A 15,466-nucleotide genomic window follows, 5' to 3' on the forward strand; every position below is an offset into this window, starting at 1 on the left:
GGCATGATAGTAAAACAGCTAATTACATTGTCTCTGCCACTGCCAGCTTTCAGCTCGGCCAATTGTTGGACAATAAAATTATCCATCCAGTTTACTAAAGCTGTGCTGTGGAAATTATTTTGTGGGAGTTGTGTTGTCTGTACTGCGAGAGATGGGAACACAAGTCAGCTGTACGGCTTCATGTTGGAAAGCTTTTTCTTTAATGTAAATATCAACATTTTCTCCAGTGAAATTGTTTTTTTCTTCCTTTGAATTCCATTTCCCTTCTACAGTCTCTCTCGCTCTCTCTCATGCTGAATTTATGAGATACATTTGCCAAGAAGGGAATTCCACACAGTAGATTGTGGGAAGTAGACTTCAAATGTCTTTTAAGTGCAGACTGTGCTGTGGTAGTCGCTTTTAAGCTTTCTTTTCTCTCATGTCTCGCCTAATAAACAAAGCTGCCAAGCACCCAGCGTCTTGCAAAGTCTCCTGTGTTTTCTTTTTATGCAACAAGCATATATTTGGATATTTTTTTTCTTCTGTCTTTCCTAGACTTTAGCTCTGAATCTAATAGAGCAGACTCTGCAAAAACACATCGTCAAAACCTTGATAGAAAATAGATCCACTGATTGAATGATGATGATGGTAAAGAGTTGCCTGTTAAAAATATCTATCAGAACCTAAAAAGCAACTTCCTGCTTCTTTGGCCTTTATCAAGCTTTTAAACCTTCGGGGGAAATCATCATTTGTTATGCATGTCTTGCATCATTTGTTATGCTAGTGCTTTGCATCCGTAAAATATTAACATGCACAGGAGAAAAGTGATGTACTCATGCTGTCACTGCAACAATAAACAGCTTTATAGGACATCCCAAATTTTCCTCATCATGCAGATAGTGATACAATGTAGCACACTCGTGAGTGGAACAAACCACAGTTTGGATAAACCATTGGCTTGTTTAAAACCCTTTTGATCATCTGACTAATCACGATTTCCCCCCATAAGAACCTCTCCTGACCTCAGTGAGTAAAATAATACTTTAAAAACCCAAGTTACTCAACTGAACCAGAGTTACATGTCAAATACTCGGGACATCTGTTGAAATGTAGAAAATGAATTTGGCCTAGTTTTAAATAACCATCTTGCCACAGGGCATCTGAAAATCCTCTTCATTGACCAGGATTTTCCATAGTGGTAAAAACAGCAAATGCAGACTTCAACCAATTTGATTGGCTGTTCCACATCTCAGAACTCCACTGTCCACGGCTTCCTTTGACCTTTTATTAATGACATAGAGCTTGTATCCCGCTGTGAATATATCTCTCTCAAAGAGGGAATGTTTTGCAGTGCTTTGACACTTAACCTTTGCTCACATCTGCTCCGGTCCATTGGCTGCCAAATCAGCTGATATCATTGATTTTTGTGTCACGTGGAAACTCTGTGCGTTAGCTTCTGGTTATTTAGACATCCCTCTGAAAAGATATCATTTTGCACTTTGTCTCGACATGTAAAGTGACTCCTGAACTTTGTGACTTTGTGTTCTTTTATGTTCTGCTCTGCACTAACTTTGCTGACTGTGCTCTTTGGAATATCTAAGGGTAAAGTGAGGGGAAGCAAGTTGTGTAGGCTGATAAAGCATGCTGCAAAGAAACAAACTCTGTATGCCATAACTGGTCGATATGCAGCTGTTATCTGGTATTTCTGTATGTGTGCATACATGCATGTATCTATGATTTGCAACTTTAACTTCTTTACTAAATTTTCACTAAACGAGAATGAAAGAGGAAGAAAATATAAGCATGGAAAGATGGCCAGTACCAGCATTTACAACAAACTTTTAATTTAGACTGATGATGTGTGCTGCAGTTTTCTAGCTTCTGGTTGTTTATATAAAAATCCACCATACAACTAAATATTCATGTCCATGCTTAAGAATACAAGAGACGTTGGCTAGAAAGCTAATGTGGGTTTCAATTCAGAGTTGGTGGCTTGCTTTGCATCGTTATAGACCTGGATTTAACTCGGGGGTAAGAGCTTTGCATTAGATAATTACTGCTGCGACTAATATTCCAGCTGGAAGCAGGTTATTTAACCTTAACTGACATAGTGAGTAGCTTCTCCTTTCTTGGATATGGAAGACACATCCCGTGCTGTGGAAAAGTTACCCTGTTATTCTGTTTCAATAAGGTGAAACTAGTATCCTGGCTCAAAAACGCAGAAAACAACTAGGGAGATTACTAAAACTGGAAGGTGGAAGAAATATGATCTAAAAAAAAGTTGAATGATCATAACTGGAGATCACTAAAGTAAAATTGTAAAAATAAGAGCAAGTCTACATGGATAATGTGAAGAGAACCCAGGGGATTGGGACTAAACAGCTGTGCAGCCCTAAGAAAAGAACTTATTAGTGAGGCTACTCAGAAAAAACAAGCTTCTGTTTTCTGCGGAGGATAAATATTTAACTTTAGGTTGAGGTAAGGTTGTGTGAAAAGGTCGTGTACTCTAATGAGTCCAGATTTACCCTGCTGTCAGAGTCACTGGTGCATCAGCGGCAGATGAAGTGATGCACCCATCATGACTAGTGCCTAATATACAAGCTTGTGGAGGCAGTGTTATGAGCTGGGGTTGCATCAGTTGGTCACATCTAAGTTCACAAAGGGTATGTGCCCAGTGAATGAAGTCAGCTGACTATCTGAATATACTGAATCACCAGGCTTTTTGTCATCAGCAGATTTTTTTCCCTTCCCCGATGGCATGGACATGCTCCAAGATCACAATGCCAAGATTCATCGGGCTCAAACTGCCAACGCGTAGTTCAGAGCACGATGCATCATTTCCACACATGGATGGCCACCAAAGAGTCCAGACCTTAACTCCACTGAACTTAACTCTGCCATAATCAATACAAGGTCTTGGTTTTAAAATGAACAGAAAATCAACTCTGGATAGAAATAAATGGTGTAAGTTTACTGAAACAAATGCATCCCGTCATCAAAACTAAAGACGGGCAGTGTTATCTGCTAATCAGATTGGTGGTTTGAGCCATGGCTGCTCCATTCTGCATGCCAAATTGTCCTTGGGCGAGATACTGAACATCAGAGTGTGGCTATGTGTCCATGTTCAGTAAAAAGCACTTACATGTAAAAAAAAAAAAAAAGAATATATGTGTGAATGGGTGAAGCAGACATGATGTATAAAACACTCTGAGCCCATTTAACATTTGTTATGTTGCTCAAAGATGTTCCCACGCAGGTTTTAAAGGCTGAACCGATCATTACAAAAAATATAATTTCTGTGTGTCTATATAAGGAGTCAACAACTAGCACCGGTGTTGATCAACTAGCACCGGTGTTCACGGAGATCTTCAACCTCTCCCTGGCCCAAGCTGTGGTTCCCACGTGCTTCAAACAGTCCATTATTGTCCCTGTTCCAAAGAAACAACAGCCCGCTTGCCACAATGACTACCGTCCAGTAGCACTGACTTCAATTGTGATGAAGTGTTTTGAAAGACTGATGAGAGATCACATCAATTCTTCACTTCCTGCCACCATCGACTCACTTCAGTTTGCTTACCGGACTAATCGTTCCACAGACGATGCCATATCTCACCTGCTCCACACATCCCTGAGTCACCTGGACACTGGCAGAGGGAATTATGTTAGGATGCTGTTCGTGGACTACAGTTCAGCATTCAACACAATAATTCCCTCTAAGCTTTTCACCAAGTTGACGGATCTAGGACTCAGCTCATCACTGTGTCAGTGGATCCTCAACTTCCTCACAGACAGACCCCAATCAGTGAGGGTAGGAAAACAAGTCTCCCCCTCCATCTCACTCAGCACTGGAGTGCCTCAGGGCTGTGTTTTAAGCCCCCTGCTCCATTGTCAAGTTTGCTGACGACACTGCGGTTGTGGGCCTGATCTCCGACAACATCGAGACGGCCTACCTGGAGGAGATTAGGAACCTGGAGACCTGGTGCCAGGAGAATAACCTCCTCCTAAACATCAGCAAGACTAAGGAGCTGATCGTGGACTTCACTACAAAGCAGGCGAGGAATTACAAACCCCTCATCATCAGTGGCACGCCAGTGGAGAGAGTGGACAGTTTCCGATACCTGGGTGTCCACATCACTCAGGACCTGTCATGGTCCTGTCACATCAACACCCTGGTTAAGAAAGCCCGTCAGCGTCTCTTCTTCCTCAGAAGACTTAGAGACTTCCATCTGCCACTGAAGGTGCTCAAGAACTTCTACTCCTGCACCATCGAGAGCATCCTGACGGGAAACATCTGCACCTGGTTTGGGAACAGCACCAAGCAGGACAGACGAGATCTGCAAAGGGTGGTGCGCTCGGCAGGACGCATCATTCAATCAGAGCTCCCTGACCTGCTGTCCATCTACACCAAGCGGTGCAAGTCCAAAGCTAGGAAGATTATGATGGACCTCTCCCATCCCAACAATGGACTCTTCTCACTGTTGAGGTCTGGGAAGCGCTTCCGCTCCCTTAAGGCCAAAACAGAGAGAATGAGGACTGGACTCTCCCACACACATCACTATAAGACTGGACTCTCACACACGTCACCACACACACCACCACACATTTCCTATAATCCTATAATTCCTATAATTTATAATCCTTATCTTTATAATCTCTTCTGCTATTTGCACATTCTTTACTGTAAATTCCTAAGTTAATTTGTAAATTCTGTAGTAAACTGTAAATTGTAAATATTGTAAAACTTTTCTTCTGTCATTTAATGGTCGGGCATTGTACAGCTACAAGCATTTCACCCCCATGTCATACTGTGTATGGTTGTGTGTGTGTGACAAATAAAATTTGAATTTGAATTTGAACAAGCAGACCGGTTTCAACTCAACAGATATTTTGGATTCAGAGCCAACAGTTTCTGCAGCTGATTGCTTTTAAGAAATATAAATACAGGCCATTTACCATTTACCAAGAAATAACACAAAAGAAGAGAAAAGATAAATGTGTAGCCTGATGAACCTGCTTTGAACAGGCTGAAAGCCAAAAAATGAAACGTGCATTGCTTTTAAGTGCATAGAAGTGTTACCTATATCATAATGTAGGCACGATCTCTTTTGTAAAAACTTGTGTTCGGTTGGGCTCATATCCTTAGAGCCAATTCCACTTTTTGTTATCGTGTTTTGAAGCGAGGCTGTTTGACATGCATTAGATAGTCCTGTCCATTTATACTCTATCAAAATAAAAGCCTGGGCCCATCTATCCTCAAACGCTGCAGTTAGGGATATAATATAGATAAATCTGTCTGCCTCGGTTTCTCTGAATTGAAGCAATTTTCTGATCTCGTCTTGCCGAAAGCCTCTAGCATACAAAAGTGTTTTTCTTCTCTTAAGAGAAAGTCTGCTACAGTTTCTTGTCACAAAGCTTTGTAAAGTACATGCAGTGAAAGATGAAAGAATCACGCAAAGATTGCCATCATGTTCTAATCCAAAAACATGTCTGACTACTTCTGTTTCTTGTTCAGATTTTCTTAAAGCAAAATTTGCAAACGCAGTAATTTTCTAAAAGCATTTTCAGAGGTTCGTTACTGTAATGTCATCATTAATGAGAATGTCATCAACTAAACAAACTTGTGCTTGTTGTTTCTGATATTGTTGTAGTAGTAACCATGTAAGCAGTTACCTCCGTGGCTTCTGACAGTAAAAGCTGAAAATCCCACGTGACAGTTAAACTTCATGTCGGTAATAAAAATTGATTAATAGACTATCATGTTATTAAGTCTCTACTATATTTTTCTATAAAATACTAAAACAATGTAAACAAACTTAAATGAACCTTGTCACAACTATAGCACTAGCCTCTTCATGTTGCCCCTTTGAATCCATGTTGCGTGTTCCCCATCTTCCTGCCTGTTTGCCAAACGTTTTCTTCTGGCTATGAAATGCTTCCGTGGGAGCCACTCAATCATTTCCTTCCCCTTTGATTGAAGAAGAGAGCACATTCATTTTGCACGGACCCTGGGGTGAGGAGGCGGGGCCTTCGGCGGGGCAGCTGCGAGCGCACACAGATATTATATCATGTTTATCTGTGCAGCAGTACAGACTCTTCCCTGACCATAAGTGCCAGTGTCCTGCAGGACAACTTTGATCTTGACCACCTACTGCCCTGCAGCCTCCCCAGGGTCACATCCAAGTGAAGGCCATAACTTCTCTTAGATTAAAGCTGCTAAACCTTCCACAGGGGCCACAGATGCTATCGGTTTCCCTTTGACCTTTGACCTGTCCCACTTAGGTTGAAATAATAATTAAAAAAAAGTCCCTGCTACTGCAGAAATGTGGGAAAAAGCCATCGTGTAGCTTTTAAGCAAAGGGTGATATTAACGTATCAAGTAAGCGGGAGACCTATTTCTGTTTTAATCCTCCTTTTATATCTCTCTCTGGCCATTTCTTGCTGTCAAGGTGATGTTGCTGGGCAACAGCCAAAGGGAAATAGGATTCAGCATGGCAAGGTCAAGACTAAATGCCTCACACAGCTCTCTCTCTCACACACTTGACACACACACACACACACACACACACACACACACACACACACACACACACACACACACACACACACACACACACACACACACACACACACACACCTCCAGCAGTGAACCTTGAGCTAGATGCTGCAAGTCCCCAGAAATCCTGCTTGACTTTTGATTTTTATCTGTTTCCAGGCTGCCTGACTCTTTGCCCTGCCTTTACCCATCACAGGCATTTCATTTTTTCCAGCTTCTTGTAATACAGCTGAGGAGTCAGCTTTATTTATTAAAGAGGCATGGGAGCCAGCTAAATGTGCTAAGGGGCTATATCCAGAGGTGTGGTGGGGTTAGTGTCCTTGGGCTAACCTTCAGTGGACACATTTTGCAAAGACAGTCACCACAACCATTTATTCAGCTTTTATTTCTGGAACTGTAAAAAGCAAATATTTCAAATCAGTTGAATTCGGTTTATTTTATACTGCGCCAAATCAAACCAAATGTCACATCGAGGCACTTTATAATGTAAGGTAAAGAAGCTACAATATTAGAAAGTAAACCCAAACAATCAAATGACCCACATGAGCAAGCACTTGGCAACAGTGAGGAGGAGAAGCTCCCACAGCCGAACCAGGCTCGGGGAGTGGCAGCCATCTATAGCGACTGGTTTGTGGTGCGGGGAGGAAGACAGGCCAAAGGACAGACTGTGAGGGAGCCAAAATTTCCAATCAATTACTAATGATTAAATACAATAGTGTTGCAGTGTAGCGTCTTTAAGAGATGATAGGGGTTGATTATTCAAGACCAATTCTGGATTTAACTAGTAATATGTGGTCTGCCTTTTAGTCACTCTCAATGCAGCATTCTGGTTTAAATGAAGGCTTTTTAATGAGCTTAAACATAATTTATTAGGGTGTTTGAAATGGAATTTAAAGAACCTGCTATCTCTTCATGGTGTTGAAATACTGGCGCTATGAGAATAATTTGAAGTTCTGCTTGGTTTTGCTTGTGACCCTTTGAAACGAAGCCTTGTGTAATTACATGTCTGAGTTGTGATCAGTTCACTAATTTAATTTTTTCAAGTGGTTGAAGAGTTTTAGTGAGTGAAGTTCTTACATTTAAAAGTTTGGAGTCCTGTGAGTTTAAGAAATCGTGTTGTTGTAGGTTGAGTGTTATGGTGCTTTACAGTCAGATTATTCTTTTAGATAAAACAACTGGATTATTTAGCTTCAGTGCTCCCAGTCAATATTAATTACTTGTCTACTTTAACCTGATGGATGGCATGGTTGTATGACCACTTTGTACAGTGGTCTTTATAGGTACACACCATCTTCCATGCTTCTCAGTTTCCTTTTGATATCATAACAGCACATTTAAATGGAGTACACACTTTAACAAATGATTTTAAACAGTTTTATATTTAACAGGTCAATTTGCCAATGTCTTCCAGCCCTGCTAATTAAGAATAAAAAAATACCTGATTTAAATTTGGCACGGCTCTGCTTCAAAGTCATGTTCTTGTGCACCTCTGGACTGGTTCCAGCGGTTTTGAGCCAATATTTTTAGATCACTCACTAAAAATCCCTGTCTCACCGCTTAAATAAACACCTACTTTTAACTGGACAAAAGTGCAAACATCAACTGTTTCAAACTGAACCACAGATCATCATTTTGGGTTTGAGGATGATGAAAAGCTGAATCACTGGCTACAACTCAGAGACCAAACAGCAGTTTTCAGTGGAAGGATCCACAGTATCCATCCCTGAAAGCAGTGTGTCAGGTCAGGATTATGCTTTTTTTTTCTTTAATGCCATTCACGTGGTTTTGCATTGTAAATTTGGGGTTTAGTGTAACATCCTCAAGTGTCTGAAGAGGACCGTTTGGCACAAACAACCTCAGCTGTGCTGCTTGCCGGTGTGCATCTGCTCACAGTGCAGTGAAAAAGGACTTTTGAGGGTTTTTTTTTTGATACACTAAAACAGCCATCACTCATCTAGAGCCCCACTTGCCAGATCTGGTATTATTCAACATTTTTTTATAATACTGAATTAAATCCACAGCATAAGCCCTGCACTTTATGCCATATGCACACAATGATTTCTGAAAAAAGAAACATGCAGGAACATTTCAAACTAAAGGTGCAGTTCATGCAAGTCTTTTCTAGTCTTCAGTGTCAGTATGTCATGTATTTCTTGTCCGTGTGTGTCATCTTGTCTAGTCTGTGTCATTATGTCTACGTGTCTCCATGTTTCCTGTTTTATTTTGAAAGTCTTGAGGTTTCTATGTTCAATGTGCATATATTACTCTTCCCCTGTGGCGCTATTATGTTTATTTGTGTCAGCTGTGTCTCCCCAGGTGTTTCCACTTGCCTCATTATCCTTCTGTGTATTTAGTCTGTGTGTTTTCATTCAGTCTTTGTCAGGTTGTCTGTCATGTTTCATGTATCATAGTTTCTCGCATGTGCCTGTTCAGAATCATGTTCGTGTCCGTTGACATAGTTACCTCAGTTTAGTTTTTTCTGTTTATGTTTCAGGTTTATTTTCGCCCCTGTTGCTTTATTTTGTACTCATGTATCAGCCATAATACACAGCTCGCTTTTTGTTTATCCTTAGTTCCGTCTCCCTCCGTGTGTGCAGTTGGGTCCTTCTCACTCCCCACACAGTCTGCTTCAGTTTTGGTGTGAGTTCCCTGTGCACGGACCAGGCCGTGTAACAATGTGAGTACAGTAAAACCCAATGACAGCAATGTGTTTTTGACAAAATCATGCCAGATCAAGCCATAAAGGAATGAAGAAATCCACACGTCTTAACTAAGTGAAGTACTAAGCAGCTTCATGTGCAACTTTTTGTTTTCATCACTTGAAAGAGAAAAGCATCCACCACCCCCGATGAGGCTTTTGCTCGATGGCATGAGAATACTGATGGTGTCCCTTTTTGGCAACGTTAACGTTAGCTAGCTTCATGCTTCTTGGTTGGAGGATGGAGACAGTTAACAGAAAAAAAGTTCCTGCCTGAAACATTTCTCAACAAGCTCTGTGGATTTTCAACAACACTGTCATGACTTCTGGAAAGAGACATTGCTGCTGACTTTTTCAAATGTGTTTTTTTTTGCTTTCTTTTTTTTGGTTGTTGTTGCTTTGAGCACCAAAAGACTGTTTCTTTTCTTTCTTAAAAAAAAATCCTTTTCTAGTGCAGGTACTTAATTTGTCTAGAAGGTATGCAGGGAGCGGAGGGGAGCATAGAGGTCTCATGGGCATTAAGCAGCAGGGTAAACAAGCTTCAAAGCTCAAGCAGAAGCCTCAGACTTGACCTAGGGTGAATCGCAAGTCATTAGTCACATGCCAGGCAGCATCTGGGGTAATCACACCAAACACCATGGGCTTTATCACTCTGAACTACACACACTACAGAAGCAACAGGGCTTAGCATGTTGGAAGAATCCTCTTTTAAAACGAGAGAACACGTCCTAAAATAAAACAAGGAAGAAATGTTACACTTTTTAAATTTAGCTACTTTTTTTCTGCTCTTTGCTTCCAGCAACAGTGTTTCTGTTTGTTCACTGATTAAAGGAAACACAGAATGTCCTTTCTGACACCCGCAGCTCAAAGCTCGTCTCTTGAAGACGACAGCACAGCATTTCTGCAAATTTGTGTTTCATATTTTAAATGAGATTTTTGTTCAGAGCTCTGATAGGTTTCAATTTTATTGAAGATGTTCGCTTCCCTGGAATAACTTCCATGCTCCGCGTAGATCAGATAAGATGTGGTTGTACAGCATACCGAGACACTTTCAAGAAATCCATCACCACATTCTCTTATCATTACAGAAAATCACTGATTTATTACAGGTGGAGAATGCGTGCTAACCTGTCCCACTATCATTTTGATCATGTAATGACAAAGTACAGTGATGAAAAACTCAAAAGGTGCACTTCTACCAACAGCCACACAAGCCTCACAGCTGAGCCCATCATTCCCCACTGCAGCTTCTCTGGTCATCTGATGATAGATAGCCATGTGGCAGATGTTTCCGGAAGTACCCCATTGATAACAGTCCCATAGGAGCACCTTGATTGGAGTTCATCCCCCTCCCTCTGTCCCACCAGCTCATTCATCACTGGCTGAAATTAAAGGCTGCCCTTGAGTGTCAGCAACCAAAGTGTTGATGGAATGGGTGCTGATGAGATGCACTGATTTAAGTGCTGCATGGTATCCTGAGAGGGTGAGGGATGATTGTTTATGAATTTATGTACTCGTGCAGTAGATGGGGTTGTATTTTCATCTAATGTAATACACCTGTCAATCTGGAACAGCAAACGGTTATAGTTTTAGATGTGCATTTATGTAAAGTCTGATGTGGCAGTTTCACTTATCGGCAGCTGGACTTGGTGGAAAAAAGTAAAAAACAGAGGAGCTACATTATATGACATGTTTCAGCTGAATGTGTAGAGGGAGAAGTTCAAGCACAAGTGAAATTTGAGTTTGTGAAATTGCATAGAAAACAATAGAGGGGAGTGATTTGATGGATTGTTCCAGCATTAGCACAGATGCATAGGTTGTACTGAATCGTGATGGTGAACTGGGAGTTCAACCAGAAGCACAATGCTTTCTGTTTACAAGCCAACGCACTTTCCACTTCTGACTTCACATGGTCATTAGTTTTAGCCAATTTAATTCTGACGTCTATAGAAAGAAGATCAATCAGGTGGGGGTTGGGGGTTTCATGGTGACTTGGAGGGATTTCTATTGACTTTATTGGACTGTATGAGACTCTTGCATACAGGTCCCTATCAAGTGCAAGTATGGGAAGATAAGAGAGTGAAAATGGTCGGTCTACAAATAATGACACGAATCATTTGGCGTATTTTTGTGCATTTGTGTGTCTGCTTAAAGCATCACTTTGAAAGCTTTTGGAGAATTCTCAAAGGAGAAAGGACATAAAAGAAAAGCCATATTTCATCTGCCTTAATTTGATGGAGGAAGTTAGTGGGCAGATGCCTGTTTGTATACAATGATGCTGTCTTTAGCAGACCAAAACAAAGGCACAAAAAGGCTGTATGTTGTAAAAAGGAAAATCATCCTTAATCTGACTTTTTGATTTAAAAAAAAAAAAAAAAAAAAGTACTGTAAGAATATGGCAGAATAATCCAAAGTTCAAACAGAAAATCAGAAGGAAGCAAGAAAATGAAGCAGTGGGAGACACAGGAGTAGGAGGGGGAAAGCCCGACAAGGTCATTAAGACTGAGGAAAGGGACACACTTACCAAATATAATAAGACACAGGTATATTCAATTAGATAACAAGACAGGGACTCAAAACACAGCAAGCCACATAAGGAAGTAATATGAATGGGAAGTAACTGAAAGGAATGTGGAATACACACAGAGGGAAGCAGGGAAATGCAGAAGAGAGAAAAACATGAGGAAAGAACGAGAAAATAATAATGAATTGTGTAAAATATTAATTACACTATAAACCATGACACAAGATAAACAAAACTAATCAATTAATTTATGTATATATATTACATTGATTGCAACTGTCCTGAGTGCAGCAGTCAGATGAAATTAGTGGGACACTGTGCCAGTAAGTAAATATTGGCACAGTAGCCCAATATTATAATTTTATCTTGGCAAAAAAATAGTAGGTACAAAAAGCAACAGGTTGCCTGTTTGGGGTGTGACACACAGTTCTCCATTTCAGTTTTGTATTTTTATTAATAAGTATCTCCCAAATGGCTCTCTTGTACCTGTCTAGATGCCAACGTGCCCTTTTGATTGGGATCAAGTACAAGCTTGAGGCAGAAATAAAACTTAACCCTGTCTATAACGCTGCTGTGGGAGCAGCGTTATAGACAGGGGAAGTTTTACCACACCACTGCACTGAATTACCATTTTACTGGGTAGGGTGGTTACCAAAGTGTTGGCTTTTGACCTGTTTTTATAGTCCAACAAAGCCGACTCATGACTGCTTAGACTGCATATGTCTGATGAACCAACAACCTAAGCTTTCTCTTCTAGGAACTGATCAGTCAGTCTCCAATATTCACTTCATGCCCAAGAGATTCAATCACATACACACTCTTGAAAACTGAGCCGGTTGTGATGTTTTATTGTCCTCACCCATGTCTGTTAGCTGGTTGATGTTAGCTGACCGGCCATGCTGTTAGACTGACCTTCCGGGCATTTTGAACAAAAACCACCACACCGTAAAATGCCCCCATCAATAATGATATGAAAACACGAAGTGAGAACCTGTAGGCCGCCCGGTGTAAACGTGTCTTGCCTGGTGGATAATGCTGCCTTTCTAAGCAGACAAAGAGATCTGCCCTCCGTGTGCTGCTGCTGTTCGTATTTTCAGACGCAGTGTTACTCTTCTGAGCCTGTTCGACGGGGTGCAAAAAGCATTCAGCTCTGAAGGATTTGAGAAACAGTGCAATCGTCCTGAATTTAAATGGGTTCAGGGCCCTGCGTACAGATGGCTGTGTACACAGCCAGATACGCCGTTCAATAGTTTGGAGTTTCTTCTCTCTCTAATCGCACCCTCTCTTTTTCTCTTTGCTGTCTTCGCGGCCTCTTTATCACTGCACTTCTTTACATACCTTGTACATGTAGACTGAAAAACACACATCCCGAAGCACACAGTGTTTTACTCCATTTCATTCTCGTTGCCCCACTTCTGCTTTCTCCTCTAATTCTCCGTCCCCTCTTATTTCCCAGGACTGAGGATCCAGATAAAGAAATCGTTTTCCTTTGACCGTCAATCACGTTGACGTAATTAAACAAACCAGAAATAACGTTTCTGTCTTTGTTTCTTTCTTACACGTCCTTTCCCCCAGCCTTCTTCCCTTTCCAGGCTTCTAAACACTGAGAAATGAGATAAAGAAATCACTTTTGGGGGCGAATGGCCACAAAATAGCAAGCGTACACCTCAAGCTTTCCCTTGATCCACCATTTGACTTGTCTACCACCCTCAACCTATTGTTCTTTCTCAAACACACACATGTCTGAGCGCATTCCCCTAAACATTTATTTTCTTTGCTCCACATTGCAGCACAAACTCAAACTGTGAAGATAAACTAGCCTGCAGTGTCAGAGTCTGACACAATGAAAGAATGCCATGCTGCAGAGCACCACAGTGATAGATTTAGACCAAAGTAGCAGATTAAAACAAATGAGGACCGGTGAAGGCTTCCAGACATCTGTTTTCATCTGATGTAGCGGGCCACCCGGGGAACCAGATGCTGGGAATTTTTTAACAATTTGAACAAGAACAAAGCTTTTGTTTAATTGACACAGTGAAGCTCTATTTACATTTAATCACCATGATTTTAAAATGCATTTCTTTCTTTTAGCTGCTGGAAATAAGGCTAGAAAAGCACTGTGGCCATTGCTAAGGTTTGGTTACAGTTATCTAATTGCTCTTTGTCAAAGTATGGCAAATACTGATACTGGTTTTGGGATCAAACCTGCCTGTTGTTTGCATGTTCTCCCCTTGTCTGCCCTTTTTTAATCCAGATGCTCTGGCTTCCTCTCACAGTCCACAGACATGAATCTTAGGTTAATTGGCCGTTCTAAATACTGGATGCAGGAGAAGCTTGAATGATTGCCTTTTTGTCTGTGTTAGGCATATAATCAACTGGCAACCTGTTCACGGGGCACTGTGCTTCTGAGAATACAGCCGTGATCCAGTCAGATGGATGGATCACAAAGATATTTGTGCCTTAGATTAAGATTTTGTAACTATATTTGTTCGAACAGCCTACGCACAGAGCATTTAATTTGTAGTTCTGGGTGCTGTGTCTCATGAGCTCTCTCAGCGATGTGAGGAAGGTTGGGCATTTCATCTTGAAAGACCTGATTAGTTTCAAAGACTAGGATTACTGAAAGTTTAACAGAATTACATTAAAAAAGATGAAAGAAGGAGAAGATATTTACTAGTAGGAGAAGACATATGAAACATGAGAGGAAAAAACGCTTTCAATATTAAGATCGAAAAGCTCCAGTCTTGAGGTGTAAAGATGGGGTCATATTTCTCCATTTCCCAATTATGCGCAGTACATATTTAAACGCTAATTACTCTCCTATTAGTTACAAAATGAGCCAATGGCTATATTAGTTACTTATAGACTTTTTCCAGTACTTTAACTCTTTCATGATCATTATCTCTAATACAGCGCAAAGTCCATGTAAACCTGTGATTTATATATTTTCTTTATCCTTATTTTTTCACATCTATTGTACCAGGCTTCACGGTGGTCCTTGCATTTGTTTGTTTCTTGCCTGGCACGAAGGGAAAATACATTTAAATCCAAACAAGTTAATTAGGAGGGAGATAGCATCAGCGCAAACGAGGCTAATGAAATAAACACTGTCCTAAAAGAAGAGATTAGCAATTAAGCTATTGGAGCGCAGAGTCATTTATGTTCCATTGTGCTGTCTTTTAATGTGGCACAGTAATGAATACTGCTCCTGCTTTTATATCTGTGTGAATGCGTGTGTGTGTAATATATGAGTGTGTGCTGTTGGGTAATAATAACCCACTCTTGCCTATTTGTTTACCAGCCTTTGTTTACTGAAGGACAATATGACTATTTTCTGTTTAACATCTACAGTGCTGACACTCAGTGTGCAAACTATCCTGTACTTCCTGTATTTAAGATGATGCCGTGTGATTAGACGAGAGAGGTATGCACTGATTTTCTTTCGTATGCGTTTATTTGACTGATTAAAAGCAGAAAGTGTGTGTACAAAATCCCTGCACCTGCACATTGTATACACAAGCCTCTGTCGCTATGTATCGTTTGCAATGGTGAGACAAAGTGCATGTGCTCTGCCTACAGACAGTATGTTACATTCATGAACACACACACAGTAAACACAAACTGCTCTCGGCTGTGTGTGTGATTCATGCGGTCTGGTCCTGTTCTTGCTGATGAATGGAGACCAAAGGGCTTTGTAGCAACCAGGACACAT

At 40.8% G+C, this 15,466-nt stretch overlaps 1 long non-coding RNA gene across 2 annotated transcripts in view; it reads left to right on the top strand.

Annotated features, from left to right (window-relative positions):
• Positions 1 to 8,928: 8,928 nt before the first annotated feature.
• LOC101465699 (uncharacterized) overlaps positions 8,929 to 15,466 on the top strand; it is a 29,120-nt gene continuing 22,582 nt past the window's right edge. For both annotated transcript variants that reach the window (XR_191563.4, XR_001167871.2), the window contains exon 1: positions 8,929 to 9,209. This is a non-coding gene — a long non-coding RNA (uncharacterized LOC101465699). The remainder of the gene's footprint in view (positions 9,210 to 15,466) is intronic.

Source organism: Maylandia zebra, linkage group LG18 (assembly GCF_041146795.1).
Source record: "Maylandia zebra isolate NMK-2024a linkage group LG18, Mzebra_GT3a, whole genome shotgun sequence".
NCBI classification, from domain to species: Eukaryota; Metazoa; Chordata; class Actinopteri; order Cichliformes; family Cichlidae; genus Maylandia; species Maylandia zebra.